Source organism: Lontra canadensis, unplaced genomic scaffold, assembly GCF_010015895.1.
Source record: "Lontra canadensis isolate GAN:19392208 unplaced genomic scaffold, GSC_riverotter_1.0 scaffold116, whole genome shotgun sequence".
NCBI classification, from domain to species: Eukaryota; Metazoa; Chordata; class Mammalia; order Carnivora; family Mustelidae; genus Lontra; species Lontra canadensis.
The window spans coordinates 3,026,641-3,053,433 of NW_022631110.1; the positions used below are offsets into that span (position 1 = coordinate 3,026,641).

At 41.6% G+C, this 26,793-nt stretch overlaps 1 protein-coding gene across 6 annotated transcripts in view; it reads right to left on the reverse strand.

Annotated features, from left to right (window-relative positions):
- ADGRG2 (adhesion G protein-coupled receptor G2) overlaps nt 1–26,793 on the reverse strand; it is a 132,291-nt gene that overhangs the window by 71,959 nt on the left and 33,539 nt on the right. For 4 of the 6 annotated variants that reach the window (XM_032840808.1, XM_032840806.1, XM_032840807.1 and 1 more), the window contains exon 1: nt 11,283–11,337. The gene's annotated coding sequence lies outside the window, so the exon portion shown is untranslated. Of the gene's footprint in view, nt 1–11,282; nt 11,338–14,440; nt 14,475–26,793 lie in introns of those variants that run through there. The other 2 variants (XM_032840805.1, XM_032840803.1) reach the window with 2 other exon arrangements.

The window sequence follows — 26,793 nt, forward strand, 5'->3', positions numbered from 1 at the left end:
CTGGCAATCTTTAAGGATCCTATAACTTAACAACCATCACCAGCACCATCACCTGGGAATTCTTTCCTTGGACGTGGCGTGATAATGTCTTAGGCAGGAGGTAAGTCCTTCTCCTTCCAAAGAGGGCTTCTTTTTTCTCAATCAATAAACTGTATTATATATTAATAATACAGTACGTTAATAAGTTATCACATGCCTCTGGTTTGGCTCTCCTCTTCAGCACTTTTATTCTCTGTTCATAATGGCGGATTATCGACCCTCCCAAATGAGTCACTCAAACCAGAATGCAAAGATGTAACAATGTCTCTGGAGGAAAATATAAGCATCTGCTACAGCTACTTACCACAATATTGATGAATCTCTGAGACATAAAGTCAGAGAAAGCAGCCAGACATGAAAGAAAGCATAGTGCACAGAATTCCATTCATACGAGGTATAAAAGCAGACAAAATCAATCGATGGAGCGAGGAGTAGGGAAAGTGGTTATCCTTGGAAGGGGGTGCAGGTGTAATAATTAGAAGGGGGGTGCCTGGGTGGCTCAGTGGGTTAGGCCCCTGCCTTCGGCTCGGGTCGTGATCTCAGGGTCCTGGGATCAAATAAAATCTTTAATAATAATAATAATAATAATAATAATTAGAAGGGGGCATGAAGGGGTTTCTGAGGTACAGGTAACATTCTGTGTGCTGGTTCCACAGGTGTGTTTGGTTTCTGAAACTCATCTTATTATACAAGTGAGTGTATGCCACAAGAAGTTTCATTTAAAAGTTTAAAACTCAATCTATTTTTTTATTTCTGAACTCAGTTCCCCCTCCAAAAGCACTGTTATTTTTTTGTTAAATCTATATCTAGTGAACCAGACCTCTACAAACAAAAACCAACCAACCAAACAAACAAAATAAACCTCTCTCCTATACAAACGCGTTGACTCAACTCTACCTGGAATTTGCAGAACTGATTTAGAAGATTGACTGTACAAGTACCTAATTTTAGATCTGGAAAGAGTATCAGAGCAGTTTAGCTTTGAAAAGGAACTCAGAATTCACCTAGCTTCAAACCCTCATTCTTCAAACCCTCATTCTACACACGAAGAAAGAGGTCCAACATGCTCCAAGAGATGGGTCAAGGTCATTTGGCTGTTTGGTGGGACTTCTTCTCTTTCTACCAGGCCACAGTGCTGGCCTCCTGAGAATGTGTCTCCTTAGGAGGAAACTTCTAAGTCCATCAGGTGAAATAAATCAACAAATTCAAAATGCTAAAAAATAATATCAAAATTTCTGCAAACTCATTCTTAAGCTTTGCTAACTCCTAGGGCAAGACTTCCTGAGTAGTATATAAGATATGGTCAAAGTTAAATTAGTCACGGTATATAGTGACTGGTTATTATGTGCTGTAACTTGGGCCTCTGATCAAAATAAACCATGCCTTTTCACTGAAGAGAGCTTGTACTCAACTCCCAAATGAGAGGAGGAAAGGCCAGAATGAAGGGCGATGCAAGCAGTCATCTTGGAAAGAGAGTATGGATCAAGAAGGACTTACTACAAACCAGGTGCCACTGACCTTTAGGTTATCAAGCCTGATGTGTCTTTCCTTAAGACTGAGGGGTGCCTGGGTGGCTCAGTTGGTTGGACGACTGCCTTGGGCTCAGATCATGATCACGGAGTCCCGGGATCGAGTCCGCATCGGGCTCCCAGTTCCATGGGGAGTCTGCTTCTCCCTCTGACCTTCTCCCCTCTCATGCTCTCTCACTGTTTCTCTCAAATAAATAAATAAAATCTTTAAAAAAAAAAAAGACTGAATATATATTTCCTAATAGGAGAAGTTTTATGGTATTTAAAATAACACAGCTCCCACTGCTTCTGTATAAGCTAGAGGACATCCTGCTAAGCCTTAAAGTCCTACCATCACTGATCAAAGAGGGAGAGCAGTGGATTTTGTTGAAAGCCTTATTCATTATCCATGAAAGTCCTTTCTACCTTTCTGAGCTGGAAATTTTCCTCACCTTCCAGGGTAACTTGGGTTAGCTCAATGCTCACCAGGTTATCAAGAAAGAGGACTTAAACAGCCACTGATTCTTAGCAAATTTCCAAAGTGCTGAGGATGGTTGGTAAGATCACATCAATTACAAAGAAAACCATCTGCAAGCATTTGAACAGTAAAGCCTAGCCCTTGATGCTACACAACCTCTCACAGAGGATTTTCCCAAGGTTCATCATGGCTCTGGGCCCCCTTTTATGGTTGCGAACTCTGATGTACCTGGCAACCTCTGGGGTTGTATGGTACACAAGCAACACGACTGTAGTCCATGGCCTTGCTTGTAACCCTCCAAGAAGTTGTTCTAGATCTCTTCAATTTCTTTAGATATACTATCACTTATCATATTTTTGAAGACACATAGGTCATCAGTGCAAACCTGAATGGCAATACACAATAAATTTATCATTATCTAAATATAGAATAATTAAAGAATAATTTAAAAGGGGGGGGTAATAGCGTGGTATCACTTCAGGGCAGGTCTGGGTAAAGGTTATTCTCTATTACCTCTGATTAACTGGCATAATTTGATTTTACCAGGGCAGCTGGGATATATGCAATGATCAATATTTTTGACCAAAGTAACAAGAGTTGTGGTAATTGTTCCCTAGGTCTCATTGAAAACTTTATGATTTTGAGACATTTACATTGAGTCTAAGTGTTGGTTAACCAGACTTGCACAAGGGGAAATTTAAAAAGGAGGTACTGAAGAGGTTCTCAGTGCAAATAAAACAATTGACTTAGAACATTCAACTGTCAAAGAAGTCAGAGAATCCCAAGGTTGCTTTTATTTCCCCCCTGGAATCTCTGGTTATGTGTTTAACTATTCTAAAAAAGGAATCGAGAAACTGTTAGTAAAAGCATAATTAAATTTTTTGCATAATTAAATTTTACTTGAACTCTACTAAAAGACCCTGATAAAGCAAACACCTCAGAAAAAAAAATTTCTTCAGTGTTCCAAGAATATGTTGGGTTCAGTTATTCAGACCAAACCTTCTGCTGAAGACAATCAAAAATTACAAGTGAAATATTAAGAGGATTTTCTTACATATATCAAAGAGCTGACAAGATAGAAAAGAATCACCAGGCCAAAGGTAAAGTGAAAGCAGGAACTCAGGGAGGTAATATAAACAAAGGAACCACTTATGCCTGAGGTAATGGGCCTAATTGAAGTAAACCTAAGCTCCAAATATGAAATACAAAAGAAAAGTTCAGAGACATGGAGAAAAAAAATACAAGGTCTAACATACACTTAAAATTCAAAAAGGAGGGGGTGCCTGGGTGGCTCAGTGGGCTAAAGCCTCTGCCTTCAGCTCAGGTCATGACCCCAGGGTCCTGGGATCGAGCCCCACATTGGGCTCTCTGCTCAGCGGGGAGCCTGCTTCCCTTCCTCTCTCTCTGCCTGCCTCTCTGCCTACTTGTAATCTTTGTCTGTCAAATAAATAAGTAAATAAATCTTTTTAAAAAAATTAAAAAAGGAGGGATGCCCGGGTGGCTCAGTCAGTTAAGCGTCTGCCTTTGGCTCAGGTCATAATTCCGGGGTCCTGGAATCGAGCCCTGCACTGGGCTCCCTGCTCAGCAAGGAGCCTGCTTCTCCCTCTGCCTGCTGTTCCTCCTGCTTCTGCTCTCCCTCTCTCTCTCTCCCTCTTTGACAAATAAATTTAAAAAAAAATTTTTTTTTAAATTCAAAAAGGAAGAAAGAGTCAGGTTTTAAATGGAATGACTCAACGACCCCAAACTGGTGAAAACCATCTATCCACAGATTTAAGAAACCTAAAGACTCTCTACAATAAATAAGAGGAAATCTACACCTAGACACAAAATAGTGAAACTGAAGAAAACCAAAGACGAAGAGAAAACCTTACAAGTAACCAGAGAGAACAAGACAGTTAACCTTCAAAGGAGCACATGATAGACTGACAGCTATCTTCTCAGAATCAACAGTGGAAGCCAGAAGACCTACAAAAACTGTGATATTGTTCACTAACTGCAAATCCTCCCTAAGCAAATCCTGAAAGATGTACTCAGGCAAAAGATGTAAGCTCTGAGATGCAACAAGGAATGAAGAACAAAGAAAGTGGTTCGCCTGTGATCAGCCCTATCCTTAACATTTGTGATATACAGGTTAAGAGTTTAAAAGGAGGCCCACGGGTACCCAAAAATGTTTTAAATAAAAAATAAATAAATAAAAGGAGGAACAATTTGCCCTTATTCTTCCACTAAGACTCCATCTCAAAATACAAGAGGTTTTGTGCACAAGTATGTGGACAGCCCAGCCTGTACATCCAAACCACCCTCTCTTCCTGCAAGCAGCTACCCCTTGGTCATCGTTTAGGTCTAAAGGTGAGGACACCTGCAGCATGACTTGCCTGTGGGGAAGAGGCCTGCTCAGGTCCTGGAAATAGGCACACAATGCCTGAGTAGGGAATTACAGGGTCCCAGGGTCCCATAGCAAGATCTAGGAGTAAGGGTTGGGGGCAGAGTGAGGCAGGTTCCAGGCGGGCATCAGTTCTTTGTGTCATAAACTTCTCACCCTTAGAGAAGGGTATGACTAGAGAAAGGCCAGAGAGAGGACCTCTAAAGCATGAGACACAGGCCAAAGGCCCCAACTGCCAGAGCTAAGGGTGGCACTCTATATTGGTAAATTCAAACTAATGTTTTTTTCTAATTATCTCATTTTATTTAAATTCAATTAATATATAGTATATCATTAGTTTCAGATATAGAGTTCAGTTACTCATCAGTTGCATATAACACCCAGTGCTCATTACATCACGTGCCATCCTTAATACCCATCACCCAGTTACCCCATCCCGAAGACCCACCTGGGTCCCTCCCCTCTAGCAACCCTCAGTTTGTTTCCTATTAAGAGTCTCTCATGGTTTCTCTCCCTCTCTGATTTCATCTTGTTTTATTTTTTCCTCTCTTCCCCTTACGATCCTGTTTTGTTTCTTAAATTCCACATGAGTGAGATCATATAATTGTCTTGCTCTGATTGAATTATTTTACTTAGCATAACAAATGAATGTTGATTACATAAAACATTAATAATAATATCTTGCAGGGATAAGTGAGACAAAACAAAAATGACAACTATATTATTTACATATACATTATATAATATAGGAGATATATATATATATATATCTCAATTAGGAAACGAAATTAAGAAATTAAAGTCTTCCAAAGTCCTTGTATTAGAGGAGTCTAAAGGTATGAATTATCTATAGACATTGAAAAGTTGGGTAGACATTGTGATTTTTATAGCAGCTACTAAAAAATAGAAGTGGGGTATGTAACTTCCTAATAAGTGGGGGGGGGGTGTTTAGAATATTCAGTCAATTTGAAAGGAGGCTCCAAAAGGGAGAAAAAGAAACAAAAATGATTAGGAAGAATAGAAGGTAGTAAATGTAAACACACATGAATAAATGATTCATTAAATATAAATGGACTAAATGATTCAATGAAAAGGCAACGATCATCAGACTGAAAAAAGAAAAAAAAGCAAAATCCAAATATGCTATTTATAAAGACACACCTAGAACATAATGATACAATAAATTTGAAAGTAAAAGGATGGGAAAGAGTGGCTGCACCAGCTTGCATTCCCACAAACAGTGTAGGAGGGTTCCCCTTTCTCCGTGTCCTCACCAACATCTGTCATTTCCTGACTTGTTAATTTTAGCCATTCTGACTGGTGTGAGGTGGTATCTCACTGTGGTTTTGATTTGTATTTCCCTGATGCCAAGTGATGTTCAGCACTTTTTCATGTGTCTGTTGGCCATCTGGATGTCTTCTTTGCCGAAATGTCTGTTCATGTCTTCTGCCCATTTCTTGATTGGATTATTTGTTCTTTGGGTGTTGAGTTTGGTAAGTTCTTTAATAGATTTTGGATACTAGCCCTTTATCTGATATGTTATTTGCAAATATCTTCTCCCATTCTGTCAGTTTTCTTTTGGTTTTGTTGACTGTTTCCTTTGTTGTGCAAAAGTTTTTGATCTTGGTTCCTCAAAAAGTTGAAAATAGGGGCACCTGGGTGGCTCAGTGGGTTAAGCCTCTGCCTTCAGCTCAGGTCATGATCCCAGGGTCCTGGGATCAAGCCCCGCATCGGGCTCTCTGCTCAGTGGGGAACCTGCTTCCTCCTCTCTCTCTGTCTACCTCTCTGCCTACTTGTGATCTCTGTCAAATAAATAAATAAAATCTTTAAAAAAAAAAAAGTAGAAAATAGAGGTACCCTATGACACAGCAATCGCACGACTGGGTATTTACCCTAAAGATACAAATGTAGTGATCCAAAGGGGCACATGCACCCAAATGTTTATAGCAGCAATCTCCACAATAGCCAAACTATGGAAAGAACCTAGATGTCCATCAACAGACGAATGAATAAAGAAGATGGGGTACATATATACAATGGAATACTATGCAGCCATCAAAAGAAATGATATCATGCCATTTGCAACAACATGGAAAGAACTAGAGGGTATTAAGCAGAACGAAATAAGTCAATCAGAGAAAGACAATTATCATATGATCTACCTGATATGAGGAATTTGAGAGGCAGGGTGGGGGGTTTGGGGGGTAAAGAGGGAAAAAATGAAACAAGATGGGATCAAGAGGGAGACAAACCATAAGAGACTCTTAATCTCACAAAACAAACTGAGGGTTGCTGTGGGGAGGGGGGTATAGAGAGAGTGGCTGGGTGATGGACATTGGGGAGGGTATGTGCTGTGGTGAGTGCTATGAAATGTGTAAGCCTGATGATTCACAGACCTGTACCCCTGGGGTAAATAATACATTACATGTTAATTAAAATAATTAATTTAAAAAAACTTTTAAAAAAGGATGGGAAAGATATGCAATGTCAATACTAATCAAAAGAAAATATGTTTATACTAATATCAGACAAATTATACTTTAAAGCAAAAAGCATTACCTGTAAATAAAATGGTTCATTCATAAAAGGTTAAGTTCAACAGGAAGATGACAAATTAATATCTCTATCGTCAACTGGTAAAATTCAAATAAGAAAGTCACTAAGGATACAGAATATTTGAATGACACATTTAACCAACCCAACCTAGAGATCAGGCATAATCCCTCCATTCCACTTGGGAGTGCTTATTCAAACCAAGTCATGCAACAAGTCTCAAAAATATTTTACAGAATTAGAGAAGGGAAAAGGAGCATGTTCTCTGACCACAAGATAATTTAACCATAATAAAAAGGTAAATTGTTATTTAACAATTTACATTTAGAAGAAGTCATAACATATATTAAAACATGTTTGACTTGATCAATAATAAAGACTGTATTGCAAAGCATGTAGGATAGAACTAAAGATCTTTAGAGTGAAATTTACGTTTTAAATGCACACATTAGAGGAGTGCCTGGCTGGTTCAGTCAATAGAGCATATAACTCTTGATCTTGGAGTTGTGGGTTTGAGCCCCACATTGGGTGTAGAGATTACTTTAAAAATAAAATCTTTTAGGAGTGCCTGGGTAAGCAATGGACTCTTGATTTTAGCTCCGGTCATTATCTCAGGGTCATACGATGGATGGAGCCCCGTATCGGGCTCCACACTCAGTAGGGAGTGTGCTTGAGATTCTCTCCCTCTGTCTCTGCCCCTACTCACCCAACCCACCCCTACTCAGCCAACCCCACCCCTACTCACCCAACCCGCCCCTACTCACCCAACCTGCCCCTACTCACCCAACCCCACCCCTACTCACCCAACCCGCCCCTACTCACCCAACCCCACCCCTACTCATTCTCTCTCTCAAGATAAGTAAAATCTTTACAAAAATAAAAAGGAAATAATAAAGACAAAAACATAAAATAAGGATATAGGAAAAAGACATAAAATAAAAGTTATTAACATAGTCAAGGGTGTTCTTTGGAGAGACAATTCTGGCAAAACTAAGAGGAGGGGAGGAGGAGGGGAAGGGGGAGGAAAAGAGAGAGAATCCCAGCAATTAACCAATGGAAAGAATTTAAAAAGCAACATAAATGAAAATGCTATAAGCATACAAGATAAAAGGATCTTAGGGATAATTTTATTCAATAATTTTGAAAATCTAGATAGAAATGGGCAAATCCCTATGCAAAACACAAAACTTAACCAAAAAGGAATCAAGAAGAAATCCTGAACAGGAATAGATGTATAATCATTAAAAGTCTCAAAAATTTTCCCAAAGACAAAGGAAAGTGCAGTCCCAGATGTTTTCACTGGTGATTCCATCAAATATTTAAAAAACAGGAATTCCAGTCTCACAAAAACTCCAAGAATAGAGAAAGAGAGCACAACCTAACTCATTTTTACCAGCTAGGATAACCATGGTGCCAAAACCTAACAAGTAAAATCCTCACATTTTACCCATTTTATAAATCAAATGAAACTATTTACAGAAGTCTCTGGACTGCCCACAGAAATGTCTAGCAGCAATTTCAAATCTTGTAAACGGGGGTAATATGAATAAATATAGGACAAAAGGAACCATTCTGAACCTCAGCAACAAAATTTTTTGAAGATGAAGTCAGCAAGAACTAAAGCCAGCAGTGCTGTAGTAAGAGAATGACATCTCATATGCCCCAAAAAGCCCATGTCCTAACAACAAGACAAACTGGGTTAAGTGGTAAGTGCTGCATATGAACTCCAAAATGGCAGCTTTGTGTATCATTTGTCATAGCACAAGGTCAGGTCAACGGGGAACCATCCAGCATGATGGTAATATGAAGCTTTCATGTCTCTGGAAGCAAATGGAAGGACCTGATTTGTTTGGTCTTTGCAGGGCAAAATCATTTTCTTAATAAGCATTAAGTGCTTTCTAATGCAGGGGTGGGGAAAGCTTTATTCAATAAAACAAGAGAATCAATATCAGATGTGCAAGATTAGAAATAAATCATGCACTTAAAGTAAACAAATACTCACAAAACTCTGTGGAAGGTCTGATATTTTCCAACTCCATCACTCATGTCCAAACTCCTCTCCTGTCCTACCTGCAATTGACCAGCCTCTTAATTCCCCAGCGTGTGAATACTCAAGGCCAAGTGGAAGCCCGCTTCATCTCTCCCCTCATTCTTCAGGCTCCTTTCCCAGTGCATGGTAAATATGTTGGATAAGAACATGCCTGGTAGAGCCATCTGCCTGCCTTCGAACCCAGGCTCTACCACTTACAGTGTAACCTTCATCTGTCCCTTACGCTCTCTGGATCATCTAAAAATTGGAGGTCATGACAGCATCTACCTCATAGGGTTCTGCAGAAATGAAAGGAAGTACTATAATGAAGGTCTTAGTATAGTCAGCAAGTGTTAGGTGTTCTAAGCAGAATTATAAGACAAGTTTACAGTATACTCTGATGCTAAATGTAAACAGATTTGAGAATTAGTTCCCACATTCATTCACCTAGTTGACAAAACTGTGTTGAGGTTCTGTTACATGCAAGGTACTATGCTTGGGACTTAGGATACAATGAATAAGACAGGTATCTTTCCTGCCCTCGAGAACTTACAGCCACTATGTCCTTAGATTCATTGGTCATTGGTGTAGCCAAATAAATAGTGACTTTTTTTTAGCTTTTGAACTTCATGGTCCACGAGACTCAACTCAGCCTAAAAACAAAATCAAGGCAAAGGAACACAGTATCCTCGCCTCTATGGACTTGGTCTCTGCCTCACCCCAAGCCCAGCAGCATGCAACTCCACCCACAGCAGGCACTCAAAAAAGATTTTTTTTAATTGATTTGGTCTGGAATCTCTTGCTGCAGGATAATTCCATCAATATGTAGAGGAGAAAAATAGGAAACTCCTTAAAAGCATCCTCAAGGTGGTGATCTACACTGGGGGATGGGGACAGGGATGGGGCAGAAGAAGTACATGGTTTGTGAAATTAGATGATCATATTTGATTAAAAGTGAGGTATAAAGAAAAGCAAACTGCCCACCAATATTCTGTGCCCTTCCTTGCTTTTGTCATTGCATCATGTCAACTTTTTTTTTTTAAAGATTTTATTTATTTATTTGACAGACAGAGATCACAAGTGGGCAGAGAGGCAGGCAGAGAGAGAGAGAGAGGGAAGCAGGCTCCCCGCTGAGCAGAGAGCCCAATGCGGGGCTCGATCCCAGGACCCTGGGATCATGACCTGAGCTGAAGGCAGCGGCTTAACCCACTGAGCCACCCAGACGCCCGCACCATGTCAACTCTTGCTTCAAGTCCCAGCTTGGCCATTTACTAGCTGCATGACACTGCTCTGATATTTTAACCTTACCTATAATAATAATGTGTCGACATTTAACTTAATAACTATGTTGTTATTTGTCATTTAAATTATGATAGGATTCTTATAATTTGTAGTAATTGCAATAAGTACTTGCATTGGTTGCAAGATTTCTATTGTTTATACCAGTGAAGTTCAGAAATAGCCAATATTTATGAGTCTCAAAGGAAAGAGAAGTGTAAGTTAGTAGTGGTTTAAAAATTTCTGTGTAGAAGAGTTGGGAGCAGAAATCTGGTTAGGAGCAGACTTTGGAAGCTGCACAGGCACAGCACTTTAGGTAAAAAAGAGACCATTCAGGGGCCCCTGGGTGGCTCAGTCAATTCAGCGTCTGCCTTTGGCTCCGGTCATGGTCCCAGGGTCCTGGGATCGAGCCCCACATCGGGCTCTCTGCTCCGCGGGGAGCCTGCTTCTCCCTCTTCCCCTGTCTGCCACTCCCCCTGCTTGTGCTCTCTCTCTCTCTCTCAAATGAATAAAATCTTTAAAAAAAAAAGAACCCAAATGTGTTAAAAAAAAAAAAGAGAGAGAGAGAGAGAGAGTGTGTGTGTGTGTGTGTGTGTGTGTGTGTGTGTGTTAAATAGTCCATTTCAAAGCATGAGAAAAGCTGTTGGAGACAGGGAAGCCAGTCAAGGGAGAAAGAAGGAAAGAAGAAGAGTGAAACCAAATCTCAAAGTGTTCTCTGGAAACGATCACTCTCCTTCCCCAGATTTTACTGCACTTCAAAATGTGTAACCATTTCTGAAATTTCTTAAACAATTGGATTAGCAAGAAGAAATGGGTCCACGATAGAATCGCCAAGGAAAAGAAAATGTCTAAAGAAGAAAGAAGGCTCCAATAGTTGTGAGGAGTTCAACACGAAAAGAAACAAAACATACAGGGGATAGGGGTCTGAAAGGAAGAGACATTGTGGGGGTGGGGGGACAACCAAACATGTTATTGCTACATTATCATGTTAAAAAAAAAAAAAGCCTCACTCACCTGCAGCAGGAAATTCAAAAGAGAAGATGGAGGGACTCTGTACAAATCTGAAAATGAGAAAAAGAAAATCAGATTAATGGAAAGTGGCCCTTCTTGGTACCATAATGTTTCTAGCTACTGTCAGCCTGTTGACTATGGCCTGCAGACCCCCCAGCTAGATACGAGGACTTAAACGTGGAAGCAGAGATAAGAAAAGAAATGCTGGAAGCAAACCCTGCTCCTCAGGAACTCATTTTAAACCGGAAGGCCAGTCCGAAGCCGGTGTCGGGGCTGACGGTGTTCGTGTTTTAGGAGCGTGTACCACTGCTCAGTCTCAGGGCGCGTTCATAGCACGACAGCGACACTGGACAGTGCAATGATCGGATCTGGGGACGAGGTAGACCATTTGAGAGACCATGCTTTGTTAGACACTTCTACATGGTTTTGGGACTTAACTTCCCTAGAACCTAAACTCCTTGATAGCAACAATCGGGTCATTTATGTCTCTTATGCCCCTAAAACCAAAGGCAGAATTCTTTCTCCACAGAGGGGACAAATAAATAACTCTAATGAGTGTTAAGTTTGGCTCAGAGTTGCAAGGAGATGGTGGGGGTACCGGCATGACAAGAGTGAGGGGCAAGGCGGGTACGTACGGGTGAAAAGGAAGACCCCACCCACCGGAGGAGACAACCCGACTTGGATCTTTGAGAATATTCCACTGTGCTTTACTTCAAAACCGAAACACTGGCATAGCTATTAACTCGAAGAGGACAGTCCCGTCACACAATGGTATCCCCTAATGTGAAATACAGGCATAACGATTTTCAAATCAAGACTTGCAAAAGAAAACAGTCCATAGGGGATTTTGGAACCAAATGACCTACTTCTGGCTTCAGTCAATACACAGAAGGTCAATTCTCAAGGAGGAATCTAAGATACGAATTCAAAGAAGAAATAAGTCATGATGAGTTTCTATTGATTATGATAGGTCCTTTTGGTTTTTTTTAAGATTATTTATTCAGAGAGAGCACGAGACAGCACATGAGGAGGGAGGCAGAGGCAGAGGTAGGAGCTGACTCCCTGCTGAGCAGGGAGCTGGGACATAGGGCTCGATCCCAGGACCCTGGGACCATGACCTGAGAGGAAGGCAGATGCTCAACCCACTGAGCCACCTAGACACCCTGATATGTTCTTTACAAAAAAAAAAAAAAAAGTTCTTGGGGCATCTGAGTGGCTCGGTTGGAGCATGTGACTCTTGATCTTGGGGTTGTAAGCTTAATCCCCACACTGGGTGTAGAAAGTACTTAAACATAAAATCTTTTAAAAAGTTCCTAATAAAGCTGATATGTCAGAAAAACTTCATTAACCAATGTTTAAAGAAGACAAAAATGAAGGCCAACTAAGTTGTCCTGTCCTAGGATGAACAAATTACAAACATATGGCCCAAAGCTCAATGTGGAATGAATGTAGGATTAACAACTGAAAAACATCCAAATAATCAAAGATACAAATTGATTGTGACGAGTATGGAAATAATTTCAGTTCATATTTGTGCAAACAAAGATTTTCTACCTAGGGATTTTTGATGAAATTTCACACTTCAAACACATTACTTTTTCAAAACCTGACAGCCACAATGAAGCACACTTCATGGTTCCTGGTCACCAAGTTTATTAATAAACAACACGAGGCTCTCTTTGCTCCTTTGGAGTACTTTCAGGTAGAAAAAGAAGTCAAACCACAATAAAATTTGTTTTGCCCACTGGATAAAGAAATGTAAAACGCTAGTAATATCCAAAGCTGTAGAGCATGTGGGGAAATGAACACCCACATACACTGTTGGTGGAAACATCAGTTTTGGGGTACCCGGGGGGTCAGTTGGTTAAGCATCTGCCTTCAGCTCAGGTCATGATTCCGGGGTTCTGGGATCAAGACCCACATCAGGCTCCCTGCTCAGTGGGGAGTCTATTTCTCCCTCTCCCTCTTCCGCTCTCTCTGCTTGTGCTCTCACACTTGCTCTGTCAAATAAATAAATAAAATCTTAAAAAAGAAGAAGAAGAAGAAGAAGAAGAAGAAGAAGAAGAAGAAGAAGAAGAAAGAAAGAGAGAGAGAGAGAGAAAGAAAGAAAGAAAAGTACAGAAACCTCAACCTTGAGAGAATAGTTTAGGTTTTGAAATGTTAGGTGTGCATACCTTTTGATCCAGAAATTATTCCAGAAGTTGTCCCCACAGAAATACACACCAAAAAAGCTATAATTGCAGCTTTGTATGACTGGGGAAAAAGCCCAAGTCTCCATCAGTAAATGAATAGTTAAATAAATGATGGTCCAGCCATATTATGGACCATTACGCAATGCTTAAGAAAATGAAGTTGATCTATATGTACTGACATGGAGATTGTGAATACATGTAACCCAAAAGAAAAAATCAAGTTTCTTAATAATAGTATAGTAAGATCTGTTAAGAAACAAGCAAAGCTATACATATGCATGCCGGTGTATGTAGTGACAAGTAAGAATGCACACAAAAAAGCCTAGAAGGAAATCCACAAGTCTCCACAAAAAAGCGAGGAGGGGGGCGGTGATTGGAGGTTTGTGGGGGTTGGATATGAAGCCCAAGAGAACACAAGACACATATCTGTGTATTTACTTGTGTAATTAAATATATTTGTTATAGCAAAGAAAAGCAGAAGTCAGAAAGTGGGCCACGCGATCCAGGTTCTCCAAAAGGAGCTCCCAAGTTGAGGTCAGAAGGAAACTAACTAGGAGGTAAAGCCTTCCCTGGCTCAGCGGGAGGCCATCTCCCCTGGCCCTGCCCTAATCCAATTAGAAAGGCCCCAAAGAAAGCACGAAGCCTTCCGGTCACAGAGCCAAGAAACCAGCTTCCCAGCGGGGGAGCAGGAACTCACTTGAGCAAGTTGTGGAAAAGAATGTCAAAAGCAATGCTGTGCAAGGCCTGATGGACAGAGAGGCCTACACTTAATGAAAGAGCTCCAGCCCCTGGGGTCCCTCCTGGGCACTGTCACCACACACGCACCATCCTTTATCTCCCACAGAAATTAAACAGGAATCAGGACCCAAAGAGCGCCGGCCTCTGGGAACAAAACATTAGTGACTCCAATGTTCGAGCTTCTTACATCATTGAAAGGAAAGGGCAAGTCGTAAAAGGAACTGTATCGACTTATTGTAAGACATGGCACAGAACAGAGAAATTGCTCAGAGGAGAACAGCAAATTCACCAACTGCTAGGATTAACTGAAACCTCCCCCAGTTGCAGACTGCCCCAAACCATGACATCAGGGAGGCTGGAAAGGCATCCAACTTCCTCTATTTATCAAGCTGGCTAAAAGCCAGGGTAACACCAGAGCGAGCGGAGGGGGGAAAAAGGGCAAGCAGACCGTACAGGTGGTTTGGGTGGGAAGTAAATGGTCTCTGTGTGCAGTTCAAGCCTTGCTCCCCAAGAACCAGGACTCTTGTGCTTGGACACTCCTCAGAGGCCCCGGTGCTGGCCACAGGGCCCAAGCATCCTGTGGATAATCAGCAAAACAGGCCAAGTACACAGGTAATGGCCAGCCAGCCCCAGGCAGTTGTACCCCTGCCCTCTGGGGTAATACGATGCTGGTCCAAGGATCAATTAAAAAAATGAAACAAAAAGAAAATGCTGATGACATACAGCGTCCTAAAAGACTCAGCACTTCATCTGAAGCCTAATGATTAACGAACGAGTGGCCCAGACTGAGGGGCAGAGTGGCCAACAGTTCCTGGTGTTCACACCACCATGGAAGAAACAACCAGAGAACAAAGAGGCTTTGATAATTTGGGAACAAGGGCAGAAAGAAACAAAGAGAACCTTCTCCATGCTAGTAGGAAAAGCAAATTGTGTGGATAGAGATGATGGTGAAGGTTAGGCTTGCGGGCATATACAGGAGAAAGTCAGGGATATGCAGGTTCTTGACTGTAGAGTAGTACGTATTACCCTCAAAGAACAAACAGGAGTGATTCTAGAACTTTCTGGTGGCCCCATTGCTAGTCAGACCCAACCTAGTAAGATCGTTACCTACACAGACTGATGTGTTCCACTCTGGATGCCACCATTTGGCTTTGGGAAATTCTAAAGATACTTCACTCAGTGAATATTTACTGAACGCCTACTACATGCCCATAACAGGGCCAATCCGTATGGCTGTGCAGCCTGCACCGTGGCCAAGAGAATCAACAGAGCCTGAATCCAGAATGTCAAGTTTTCTGGAAGTGCCACATGAACAGCTGTGGGCTCTGTCACAGACACTGCAGGAGCTCTGAGGAAGGGCAGTAAACCAGTGCAGGGAAATGGATCTAGGAGCATTTCCTCAAGGAGGTAACAGTCACGCTGCATCCCAAAGGATACACAATGCCCTTTATGTGATGAAATGGGAAAGAGCATTCCAGAGAAAAAATAGCTTAAACCAAGACACAGAGCCAACAACCGGCATGAGTGGGCAGGACTTGGAATCCATTGGATGTGGGTGAAGCATGAAGAGCGAAGCGGAGAGGATGGCCAGGAAGGACCAGGAGAGATGGAGCAGAAAAGCAATGGAACGTATTAAAAATATAATCTGGCCAGGCTGGGGGAAAGTCATACTGCACATCCACATGGAGGTTGTGGTGGATTATGAAAACAGCTGCTAAGTACACAGGGCCCTCACAGAAAGAAAATGGCGGCAAGGTGTTCTCCAGATCTATCACGGGCAGAGAGGATGTCGAAAAGGTGGCTTAAACCGTAACCCCAGATGTAAAATAATCAGGAGGAAGAATGTCCTCGTATTGATCACTGTTCTACTGTAGAAGTGACTATGAGAGCACTTTTGGAATTGCTTTCTGAAACATCTAAAAAGATGACCTCGTAGTCCCTGCGGTGAGGCCTCGTGCTGAGATGGAACAAACCAGGCCAGGAAAAGTACCTGGTGGGCCTCCTGCAACCACCAGCACTGGGCCACTTTTCTCTGCAGCGCTAGGGCTTTCTTTTCTCTCCTCCCCTCTCCCCCACTGTTCTCTTCTGCTCATCCCTTCTACCGGCATAACTTGTTTTATTGCACTTTTCTTTATTGTGCTTCAGAGATACAATGGGGTTTGGTGGGAGTCTTTTGTGGTTTTTTGGTTTTGTTTTGGTGGATTTTGTTTTTTGTTTTTTGTTTTGTTGTTGTTGTTGTTGTTGTTTTAGATTTTTTATTTATTTATTTGACAGACAGAGATCACCAGTAGGCAGAAAGGCAGGCAGAGAGAGAGAGAGGAGGAAGCAGGCTCCCCGCTGAGCAGAGAGCCCGATGTGGGGCTCAATCCCAGGACCCTGAGATCATGACCTGAGCCGAAGGCAGCGGCTTAACCCACTGAGCCACCCAGGCGCCCTTGTTTTTTGTTTTTTTAACACATGGAAGGGTTGTGGCAACCCTGCAACAAGCAGGTCTCTCGGCATCATTTTCCCAGCTGCATCTGCTCACTTTGTGTCTTTATGTCCCATTTTGGTAATTTCCATAATATTTCAAACTTGTTCTCTATTATTGTATTTTTTATAGTGATCAGTGATTACAAGTTGCTTAAAGCTCACATGATGGTTAGCATTTTTTGCAATAAAGTATTGTGGAATTAGGTATATACATTGTTTCTTAAGACATAACACTAATGTATACTTAATAGAATACACTATAGTAGAAACATAACGTCCGTATGTGCTGGGAAACCAAAAACTTCACTTGACTTGCTTTGTTGTGGGGGTCTGGAACCAAACCCACAGTATCTCTGATGTATACCCGTACTCTCTCTCTCCTTCATCCTATGGTTTTCCCTCTTTTCCTTCTCTCCCCTTACCTAGGTTGACACTTGCCCAACTATCCCAGGGCCTAGAATGTGGATGGTTACTTCTGTCCAGAGCTGGAGAAATAGTACTGAAGACCACATGATGAGAGACCCACCTTGGAATGACTCCCCGATAACCAGACTCAACCTGCTGAGGGACATGCCCACAGACCTCCACCAAACATGGTGGAGTAAAGGTGTTTCAAAAAGGGCACAACTTGGTAAAAAGCAAGATGGCAGAGGAGTAGTACATTGAAATGACATCAGGTCCCAGGAGGTCAGCTAGTTATCAAACCATTCTGAACACCTACAAACTCAACAGGAGATAGAAGAGAAGAAGAGCAGCAACTCTAGGAACAGAAAATCGACCACTTTCCAGAAGGTAGGATATGCAGAGAAGGGAATCCAAAACCACAGAAGATAGACTGTGGGGGAAGGGGCCGGATCCTGGCAAGCAGTAGAGCAGCAGAGCACAAAATCCGAACTTTTAGAAGTCAGCTCCGCTGAGGGACATCACTCCAGAGGCTAAGCAGGAGTGGAACCCTTGTGGGGACAGTGTGGTCTCAGTACCCACGGGGTCACAGAAGAATCGGGGGTGTCTGAGTGTGGCAGAGCTGCCAGGTATCAGAGTGGGGAAGCCAGCTACAGAGATGGAGCCGAGAAGTGAGCTCTCAGCTTGGGGTTACCTTAAACCATGATCTAAGGCACAGGTCTTTGAGCAGGGACCCCACAAGTGGCAGATCTGAGGAGACGCACCTTCCATCTCCGGGAGGAGCAGTGTGGCAAGAAATTGCTGGGCTTGGAGACTCCAAACGGGGCTGTGTGCCAGAGACAGAAATGCTCGGTCACAGGCCAGGTGAGCTCGGAGTGTGGCTGGAGACCAGGGAGACAGGAGGGATTGACTGTTTTTCTCTGACAGCGCACTGCAGAGTGGGGCCCCAAGCTCTTGGTTCCTCTGGCCGGAGACTGGAAGGCCACCATCTTCATTCCCATCCTCCAAAGCCATAGGGAAAGCGTTCAGGGAACAAAAGCTCCCTAAGAGCGAACCCGAGCAGATTACTCAGTCTAGCCCCTGGCAAGGGTGGCGTGGCGCAATTCCACCTCGGGCAAAGACATTTGAGAATCACGGCAACAGATCCTACCCCCGAAGATCAACAAGAACATCCAGCCAAGACCAACCACACCAACCAAGGAAAACAGTGGTACTCCAGAGCTAGGGGAAAGCAACGCATAGAATTCATGGCTTTCCCCCCAGGATCCTTTATTCTTGCAAAGTAAAATTTTTTTTAATTTAATTTTTTTCTTATTCTATTTTTTAACTTTCCCTCTTTCCTCTTTTAACATTTTCTAACTAGTTTATCTTAACAATACCTTTCTAAAAAAACTTTTTTAACCTTTACTGTTATAGTCATATTTTATCTCTTCATTGTATTTAACCTTGTTTTTTATATAGTTTTTTTTACCCCTAAAAAATTTTGGGATACAATTTCTTCTAATAGATCAAAATATACCCTAAATCTGGCACATGGCTTTGTTCTACTCTCCAGCCTGAGCACATTCTCGTCTTTTTTTTTTCTTTTTCCAACCAACTTATCAATTCCTTGTTTAGAGTTTCTTTTTAATTTTCATCTTTACAGTCATATTCCATCCCTTTATCATGTTTACCCTTGTTTTTGTATGTATATAAGTTTTTCTCTCTTTAAAATTTTGGGAGGTAGTTTCTTCTAAGAGACCAGAATACACCCAAAATCAAGTGGGTGGCTCTGTTCTATGCACCTATATGTGTGTGTATATGTATATGTATATGTATGTATGTATGTATGTGTGTATATATATACATATATATATATACACACACATACAAATTTTTTTTAATTTCTTTTCCCCTCCTTTTTTCTCCCCTGGTTTTGGGTCTCTTCTGATTTGGTTAGCGTACATTTTTCTGGGGTCTTTGCCACCCTTTTAGTATTTTATTCTCTCCTTCATATATTCTTATCTGGATAAAATGACAAGGCAGAAAAACTCAACACACACACACAAAAAAAGAACAAGAGGCAGTACCAATGGCTAGGGACCTAATCAATATGGACATTGGTAATATGTCAGAACTAGAGTTCAGAATGATGATTCTCAAGGTGCTAGCTAGTAGGGTTGTAAAAGGCGTGGAAGATATTAGAGAAACCCTTTCTGGAGAAATAAAATCCCTTTCTGGAGAAATAAAAGAACTAAAATCTAACAAAGCTGAAATCAAAAAAGCTATTAATGAGATATAATTAAAAAATGGAGGCTTGTACTGCTAGGACAAATGAAGCAGAAGAGAGAATTAATATAGAAGACCACATGACAGAGAATATGGAAGCTGAGCAAAAGAGAGACAAACAACTACTGGGCCATGAGGGGAGAACTCGAGAGAGAAGTGATACCATAAGACAAAACAATATTTAGAACAATTGGGATCCCAGTAGAAGAAAGAGAGAGGGGCAGAAGGTACTGGAGCAAATTCTAGTAGAGAATTTCCCAAATATGGCAAAGGGAACAAGCATCAAAATGCAGGAGGCACAGAGAACCCCCCCCCCAAAAATCAATAAAAGTAGATCCATACCCCATTATCTAACAGTAAAACTTACAAGTCCTTGTGACAAAGAGAAAATCCTGAAAGCAGCTCAGGACAAGAAGTCTGTAACATACAATGGTAGAAATATTAGATTGGCAGCAGACTTATCCACAGAGACCTGGCAGGCCAGAAAGAACTAGCATGATATATTCAGAGCACTAAATGAGAAAAATATGCAACCAAGAATACTATATCCAGCTAGGCTATCACTGAAAATAGAAGGAGAGATAAAAAAACAAAAATTAAAAGAATTTGCAAACACCAAACCAGCCCGATAGGAAATATTGCACCCTCTGAGCAAGGAAAAAGGGGTCCTCTAAGCAAGGAGAAAGCCTAAAAGTAGTAGACCAGAAAGGAACAGAGACAATATGTAGTAACAGCCACCTTACAGGCAATACAATGGCACTAGATTCATATCTTTTCAATAGTTACCCTGAATGTAAATGGGCTAAATGCCCCAATCAAAAGACACAAGGTTTTAGAATGGATAAAAAAATAAAATCCTTCAATATGCTGTCTACAAGAAACTCATTTTAGACCCAAAGACACCTCCAGATTTAAGGTGAGGGGGTGGAAAACAATTTACCATGCTAATAGACATCAAAAGAAAGCTGGGGTGGCAATCCTTATATCAGATAAATTAGATTTTAAGCCAAAGACTATAATAAGAGATGAGGAAGGACACTATAACATACTTAAAGGGTCTGTCCAACAAGAAGATCTAACCATTTTAAATATCTATGCCCCTAACATGGGAGCAGCCAACTATATAAACCAATTAATAACAAAATCAAAGAAACACATCGACAATAATACAATAATAGTAGGGGACTTTAACACCCCCTCACTGAAATGGACAGATCATCCAAGCAAAAGATCAACAAGGAAATAAAGGCCTTAAATGACATACTGGACCAGATGGATATCACAGATACATTCAGAACATTCCATCCCAAAGCAACAGAATACACATTCTTCTCTAGTGCACATGGAACATTCTCCAGAATAGACCACATCCTGGGTCACAAATCAGGTCTCAACCAGTGCCCAAAGACTGGGATGATTCCCTGCATATTTTCAGACCACAATGCTCTGAAGCTAGAACTCAATCACAAGAGGAAAGTTGGAAAGAACCCAAGTACATGGAGGCTAAAGAGCATCCTACTAAAGAATGAATGGGTCAACCAGGAAATTAAAGAAGAACTGAAAAAATTCATGGAAACAAATGATAATGAAAACACAACTGTTCAAAATCTGTGGGACACAGCAAAAGCAGTCCTGAGGAAAGTACATAGCAATACAAGCTTTTCTCAAGAAACAAGAAGGGTCTCAAGTACACAACCTATCCCTATACCTAAAGGAGCTGGAGAAAGAACAGCAAAGAAAGCCTAAACCCCGCAGAAGAAGAGAAATAATAAAGATCAGAGCAGAAATCAATGAAATAGAAACCAAAAGAGAAGTAGCATAAATCAATGAAACTAGGAGCTGTTTCTTTGAAAGAATTAATAAGATTGGTAAACCCCTGGCCAGACTTTCAAAAAGAAAAGAGAAAGGACGCAAAATCATGAATGAAAATTCATAAAATCATGAATGAAAGAGGAGAGATTACAACCAACACCAAAGAAATACAAACAATTATTAAGAACATATTATGAGCAACTATACGCCAGCAAATTTGACAATCTGGAAGAACTGGATGCATTCCTAGAGATGTATAAACTACCAAAACTGAACCAGGAAGAAACAGAAAACCTGAACAGACCCATAACCAGTAAGGAGTCTGAAGCAGTCATCAAAAATATTTCAACAGGGGGCGCCTGGGTGGCTCAGTGGTTAAAGCCTCTGCCTTCGGCTCAGGTCATGATCCCGGGGTCCTGGGATTGAGTCCCGCATTGGGCTCTCTGCTCAGCAGGGAGCCTGCTTCCTCCTCCTCTCTCTCTCTGCCTGCCTCTCTGCCTACTTGTGATCTGTCAAATAAATTAAAAAAAAAAAAAGTTCCAACAGGGGCACCTGGGTGGCTCAGTGGGTTAAAGCCTCTGCCTTCAGCTCAGGTCATGACTCCAGGGTCCTGGGATCGAGCCCCACATCGGGCTCTCTGCTCGGCAGGGAGCCTGCTTCCCTTCTCTTCTCTCTGCCTGCCTCTCTGCCTACTTGTGATCTCTGTCAAATAAATAAATAAAATCCTAAAAAAAAAATGTTCCAACAAACAAGAGCCCAGGGCCAGATGGTTTCCCAGGGGAATTCTACCAAACATTTAAAGAAGAATTAATACCTATTCTCCTGAAACTGTTCCAAAAAATAGAAATGGAAGGAAAATTTCCAAACTCATTTTATGAGGCAAGCATTACATTGATCCCAAAACCAGACAAAGACCCCACCAAAAAGGAGAATTACAGACCAATATCCTTTATGAACAGAGATGCAAAAATTCTCACCAAAATACTAGCCAATAGAATCCAACAGTACATTAAAAGGATTATTCGGGGCGCCTGGGTGGCTCAGTGGGTTAAGCCTCTGCCTTCAGCTTGGGTCATGATCTCAAGGTCCTGGGATGGAGCCCCGCATCATGCTCTCTGCTCAGTGGGGAGCCTGCTTTCCCCCCACTCTCTCTGTCTGCCTCTGTACCTACTTGTGATCTCTGTCTGTCATATAAATAAATAAAATCTTAAAAAAAAAAAAGGATTATTCACCATGACCAAGTGGGATTTATTCCTGGACTGCAAGGTTGGTTTGACACCTGCAAATCAATCAATGTGATATAATACATTAATAAAAGAAAGAACAAGAACCATATGATACTCTCAATAGATGCTGAAAAAGCATTTGACGAAAGTACAGCATTCTTTCTTGATCAAAACTGTTCAAAGTGTAGGGATAGAGGGTACATACCTCAATATCATCAAAGCCATCTATGAAAAAACCACAGCGAGTATCATTCTCAAAGGGGGAAAAACTGAGAGCTTTTCCCCTAAGGTCAGGAACACGGCAGGGATGTCCACTATCACCACTGCTATTCAACATAGTACTACAAGTCCTAGCCTCAGCAATCAAACAACAAAAAGAAATAAAAGGCATCCAAATCAGCAAAGAAGTCAAACTCTCACTCTCTGCAGATGATATGATACTTTGTGTGGAAAACCCAAAAGACTCCCCTCCAAAACTGCTAGAACTTGTACAGGAATTCAGTAGTGTCAGGATATAAAATCAATGCACAGAAATCAGTTGCATTTCTTTACACCAACAACAAGACAGAAGAAAGAGAAATTAAGGAGTCGATCCCATTTACAATTGCACCCAAAACCATAAGATACCAAGGAATAAACCTAACCAAAGAGGCAAAGAATCTATACTCAGAGAACTATAGAATACTCACGAAATTGAGGAAGACCCAAAGAAATAGAAAAATATTCAATGCTCATGGACTCCAAGAACAAATATTGTGAAAATGTCTACAGCACCTAGAGCAATCTACACATTTAATGCAATCCCTTTCTTTGAAAACATGTCACCATGAAAACTGAAATTAGGTAACTATCACAGCCTTAAATCAATCTCAGTTGTCATACCTGATATTTTCTCTTCACTTTTCTTCCCACTGGCAAGTGACAAATGCTGGGCATTTTTCTCTACTTAAACTAAGTTTTGATATTGTATTTTCAGTAATGAAATAAAATACAACAAAAACATACATAAATGAGGATAAAAACAAAATAATTGTGCCCGTAGGAGGGATTCCACCAAGCAACTAAGAAAACTATCACATCAATTTCTCCTTTGTTAAGTTGTTGTACACTTGATACTACATTGGGGCTAGAAATAAAGTCTAGTGCATTAAAATCTTTCTGTTTCCAAAAATATTTGCCACATGAGAGGCACTAAACACTTAACTGTTCCTTAGTCCAATTTCAGGGAGTAAAAGACAAAGAAACTTTTTGCCCATAAAGATTTCATTGTTCCCACTTGAAATGAGTAAGAATATACATTATTATCCAGCCCTAATTGACATATAAAGTGTGGAAAATAGGAACCTGGTGATTCATTAATATCTTTTTTCGGGGCACCTGGGTGGCTCAGTGGGTTAGGCCTCTGCCTTCAGCTCAGGTCGTGGTCTCAGGGTCCTGGGATCGGGCCCTCCATCGGGCTCTCTGCTCAGCGGGGAGCCTGCTTCCTCCAATCTCTCTCTCTGCCTACTTGTGATTTCTGTCTGTCAAATAAATAAATAAAATCTTTAAAAAATATATCAATTTTCAATCCAGTGCAAGAGCCTCACATTCAACCTCTATGCTGTTGTGTCTCTGCCAACCATGGCCACGAAAGAAATTTCTAGTCCTTCCCTTTGGTGGTAGGTTATAAAACTAGCCATGCATTCTTGCTATCTCAGTATGCTTGTCCATTTGCAAAGTGACTTCACAGGTCCGGCTATCAAAAGGTGGAGTCTTTTGCTTCAGCCCCTGAAGAACATGGGCTGGCCTTGCCACTTGCTATGCCCAATGGGACATTAGCAAATGTGATACAAGCAAGAGCTTGAAAAGTGCTTGAGCATGGAAGTTTGCGCTGTCTTGCTGCTCCTGAAACCTGGCTCTATTGAGCCACCAAATTTGGGGGCATTTTGTTACACAGGAAAAGCTAATTTATGTACCTATCCTCTCTTCCTCTCCTTCCTCTTCATTCTTTCTTTCCTTTCTCTACCATTCCTTCCTTTCATTATTTCCCCCCACGCTTCTTGCTTTCTTCTTTTCCTGATACAAGTACTACAAAGTACCCATTTCGGACCCATTGGTACTAGCCACTGGCCTGGGCTAGTTCTAATTCACAGTCTGCCTCCTTTTTTCCTCTAACTCACTCCTTTTGAAGCCCACCAAGCCGACTCCATAGACCCTGCAAGGTTGATGGCCCTACTCTCTCAGAAAGTGATTCAGCAAGATGTTTCTAGGGACCAGCAGACCATAATGCAGACCCTTGGCAGAGTCTCCAGCCTATCTCTGAACACTTGCTGATGATAATCTCCCTGCAGGAGTCATCTGTCACTGTGACCTGTTGAGTAGGCTATGGAGGTTCAGTTCTAGCCCTCCCCTCTACCCACCAGAGTGGAAGTGTCATAAGAAACTGGACATTTCAGGGTGCTGGGGTGGCTCAGTGTGTTGGGCATCCGACTCTTGGTTTCGGCTCAGGTCATGATCTCAGGGTCGTGGGATCGAGTCCCACGCTGGGCTCCACAGATCATCATGGAGTCTGTTTGTCCCTCTCCTTCCCCCTCTGCCCCTCCCCTTGCTCTCTCTCTAATAAATTCATGAATATCTTTAAGGAAAAAAAAGAGAAAGAAAGAAAGAAAGGAAGGAAGGAAGAACGAAAGAAAGAAGGAAAACGGACCTTTCAAGCCAGACACGCAACGGTTACAGACACGCATAGCCCAAGACCCCTTCTCCGAAATGGCTGCTCAGGCTAAGTAAGCAGAAAATATATTTATAACTACAGGAAACACCGCATTGTGAGTGGTAAAATGCTTAGATTTCCATTTGTTTACTACAAGAATAAAAGACAATCAATAGGATCATCTTGCTAATGACATCAAAGCACTCAGTACAACCCAGAAGCCAGAAGGTCATTTCTTAAAATGCTTTTTTTTTCCACTTCCATATTTATAGTGTGCACTTTATTCCCTTTCTAACTTATTTTTCCCCTGAATGATGTTTTTTCAGACTTTTAAAAAGCTTTCTTTTCCCTGTGGGCCTGGAACCTACCATTTGTTTGTGGGTCCAACATTAATGTTTAGAAAGGTCAAATCAGATGTCAGGTTGGATGAATATTCGTGTGTGTGCGTGTGTGTATGTGTGTTTGAGAGAGAGAGAGAGAGAGAGAGAGAGAGAGATGTTTTCAATGGAACTCTCTCCCTTAGGATTCCCTGGAGTTCTGTTCTTCTCTAGGTGCATGCATGAATGTACTTCTGAATTGAGCACCAAAATGTCAGGTGGATGGGAATTTTAACGGTTTCCATCCATGAGTGTAAATTGGAAGCAGACCCTCCGGTACAGATTTCTAAGATTTTTCTTAATTTCTTAATGCTGCTGTTGGCAGAGCCGAGGAATATTGCTGCCTCAAACGTCTTGCAGTATTTCCCTTCCTATGTTCTAAAACTGTCTATAGAGCCTTCCCGTTTAGAGAGAATTAGTTTTGCTCCTTTACATCTGCTAATAGTAATAACCTCTTCCATCTGTACGGTGGTTCATGATAAGGAAGCTGCTTTTACATACATTATTCCAACTGACCCATAGACATTTACGGAGTAGATGCCAGGCAAACTCCTAGCCCCATGCTAGGTAGTGGGGGTACACTGCAAAGCTAAGTTAAGTCCTGCCTTCAAGAAGTGTACTGTCCGGTAGGGAAACAAAGATGTGATACCAAAAATTAACACCAAGGGGGCACCTGGGTGGATCAGTGGGTTAAAGCCTCTGCCTTCAGCTCATGATTCCAGGGTCCTGGGATCGAGCCCCGCATTGGGCTCCCTGCTCAGCGGGGAGCCTGCTTCCCCCTCCCTTTCTCTGTCTGCCTCTCTGCCTACTTGTGCTCTCTGTCCGTCAAATAAATAAACAAACTCTTTTTAAAAAAAATTAACACCAAGAAATGCAAAACTGCAATTGTGGTAAGTGCCACCAAGAAAAGCCTGTGGCTCTCTGAGTGAAGACAGTAGGATTTGACCTAGGGGGTGAGGGAGGCTTCCCTGAGGAAGTGATGCTAAAACCTGAAGGATAACTGGGAGGACTTAACCCAGAAAAGAGTCAGGAAATGAACATTTAAGTAAAAGCAGTTGTGCAAAGGCACTGCAGCTGGAGAGAATACAACCCATGCGAGGAACTAAGACCATGTCAGAGAGGCCAGGACACAGAGGGCCGAGGGCGCACTCAGGGATGAGGCTGAAGGAGCAGGCAGGACTCAGCTTAGAGTGGCTCTTGGTGGCCAAGGTGAGGATTTGTGTCTCGTTCTCAGAGCAATGGAAAGGCACTTAAGGATTTTAAACTGAGGATGCTATGTTCACATATTGACAAGACTGTTGTGGCTTTTGAGTGGAAAATGGATTACAGGGGGGCAGA